Source organism: Microtus ochrogaster, unplaced genomic scaffold, assembly GCF_000317375.1.
Source record: "Microtus ochrogaster isolate Prairie Vole_2 unplaced genomic scaffold, MicOch1.0 UNK77, whole genome shotgun sequence".
In the NCBI taxonomy this organism is placed as follows: Eukaryota; Metazoa; Chordata; class Mammalia; order Rodentia; family Cricetidae; genus Microtus; species Microtus ochrogaster.
Window position 1 is genome coordinate 436467 of NW_004949175.1, and position 2845 is coordinate 439311.

A 2845-nucleotide genomic window follows, 5' to 3' on the forward strand; every position below is an offset into this window, starting at 1 on the left:
AAAAAAAAAAAAAAAAAAACAACAAAAAAAGTAAAAAATAATTCATTTCCTCCTCTCTCTTTTTTTTTGTTGTTGGTACTTTTGCTGGTTTGCTTTGCTTTTTTGGTTTTTAATTTTTTAATTCTATGTGTTTTCTGTGTGTGGGCATTTCACTTGCATGTCTGTCTGTGCACGTGTGTTTCGCTGGATCTGAAGTTACAGTGGTGAACTTGTTATAGAATGAAAATACCTTCCCAGGGAGAACTCGTGGCCCACACCAAGATATTAATAACGGAACAGGCCCTGCAGTGATAGCACACAACAAATTCTGGCTAACGCACAAAGGGATCCAGCCTCAAACAGGGCAGACCGAACTTTACCAGCGTGTACAGCCTTAAGATCATATGTTCACATTTGCTACCATCCTACCCCTCTTTCAGGGCCCACCCCTAGGTTACACTTTGAGAATTTAAACAAAGACAGGAAACTGCAAGTCTGGTCACCTGGGCAGAATTCTTTCTTTCCTTCCTTTTTTGGGGTGTGTGTGTCGGGGGGTTTAAGATAGAGTTTCTCTGTGTAGCCTTGGCTGACCTGGACATCAGACTGGCCTTGAACTCAGAGATTTGCCTGCCTCTGAGTGCTGGGGTTAAAGGCCGCCACCCACAATGTTCCTTTTCAACGGCTGTTACCCAGGGTCATCTTGCCCAGTTGATAGAATTATTGACATTTGTAACCCGTGCTATCCCCTTGGAGCTGCCTCCTACAGTCCTTTGACAATGATGACGGGCCTAAGGACCAGCATAAGTTTGGGTTGTCCACAAACAAACACTAGCAAAAACATTTCCTTCGGGCTGGAGAGATGGCTCAGTGGTTAAGAGCAGTGCCTGCTTTTCCAAAGACCTTGAGTTCAATTCCCAGCAACCACATGGTGGCTCACAACCATCTGTAATGACATCTGGTGCCCTCTTCTGGCCTGCAGACATATAGACAGAATATTGTATACATAATAAATAAATATTTAAAAAAAAAAAACCATTTCCTTCCTCAGCAACCCTAAACTTCATTTATTCTCCACCAACTTCCTTCCTGCGGTTCCTAAGGAGCCTGGTGAATGTACCATGTAACTTCCGGTCACACTGGAGGCAGTACATGCGCCCTAGAACTCTGCACCTGCACAGCCACAGCCGCAAACTTCTGGTTCTTGGGTGAAGCAGAGGGCACTGTAGAAACCAGCATGGTGAAGTCCATCTCGTAAGGCCTACGGACATGTTCTCGGAGTATACTCACCAGTCAGCTGCAGGAGGAGGCCTTCGGTGCAACCCACGACCCTGAAAGCTGGAATTAAAGGGCCCCTGCAGAGCGTCCAGGGCTGCTGCCGGTGGCTGCTGAGAGCATCCGTGGGGGTTGTGATATTTGGACATGCTTTTCATTTCCTGCCAGGTATACTGTGTGGTAACAGCTCGCAGGCAGAGCCCAGGCTTCTGAGGCTTGAGCTACTCATTGATGTTAGATTTACGAGGGAGTCTGTCCAGGCAGCAGGAATGTCTGCTGCTGCCTCCACATGCTCCCCTGGCTAATAACTACCTTCTGAGCTATCTACCTGCCTTCTGAGCTATCCACCAGCCTTCTGAGCTATCCACCTGCCTTCTGAGCTATCTACCTGCCGTCAGGTTGCTACTCCATATGAAGAAAATGTTTAAAGAATGGTTCTCAGTTTACTATAATTGTCAATTTCGAATTTTCTGTTTAGAATAAACTCCAAGGATGGCTCACTACTGAGGTTTTAGCCTGATAAACCAGACTAGACTGAATCTTTTGTCCTTTTGCCCAAGGCTTAGACCCGTGTTGCTCTGTCTGCAATAAATGACAGCCTCAAGAGCTATACATGACCTCACTGATTCTGAGCCATAGATTTGTCACGTGCACAACACTGTGCTTCTTTAGGGATGTCATGATGCCTTCACTGGAGCTTGGAGAAGGCTTGAAACAGCAGGTTTGTCTTTTTCTTTTTTCTTTTCTTTTTTTTTTTTTGGTTCTTCGAGACAGGGTTTCTCTGTGGTTTTGGAGCCTGTCCTGAAACTAGCTCTTGTAGACCACCAGGCTGGTCTCAAACTCACAGAGATCCGCCTGCCTCTGCCTCCTGAGTGCTGGGATTAAAGGTGTGTGCCACCACCGCCCGGCAGGTTTGTCTTTTTTTAAGGCAAGGATATAGCCCTGGCTGAACTAGAAGTCACTATGTAGCCAAACTGGACTTGAACTTACAGAAATCCACCTGCCTCTGCCTTTGGAATGCTGGGATAAAAGGGTCACCACACTTGATCCAAGAACCTTTTGATCTCTGGCTAACTCTTCCTTTCCCAAACGTAAGTACAGGCTATTTCTATACCACAAGCAACCACACAGGACTCATGCTCTGAGACACAGTACTGCAAACTACCTGCCAGCCTTATCTGTTCCTCCATGCCTGCCTGGTCTGGAAAGGACGTGTGAGCGCAGGAGTACGAGACAGGACACAAATTAGTTACAGGAGTGTGTAGGACATCAGAGTGTGAGCGCACGAGAGTTAGCTCAAGAGTGTAAGAGTGTGTTTCAATAAGCGCACATGTGTGTGATTGCATAGTTGTGAAGGAGTGTGTTGTGTGAGTTTAGGATGCTGTGTGGGGGAGCGCAGGATTGCGAGTGTGCAGGAGCACTTGAGCATACAGGAGTGTGTGAGGGGAGGCTGAGAATTAAAGAGTTGGACTAAAGAGGAGCTTTCCGCAGCGGGAAGCTGCACAGCTTTACCTGTAGGACACACCGTGGGCACGGCGTTATTAACTGACACACTTACCCCTGCAGTCTTTACCTGTAGGACACACCGTGGGCA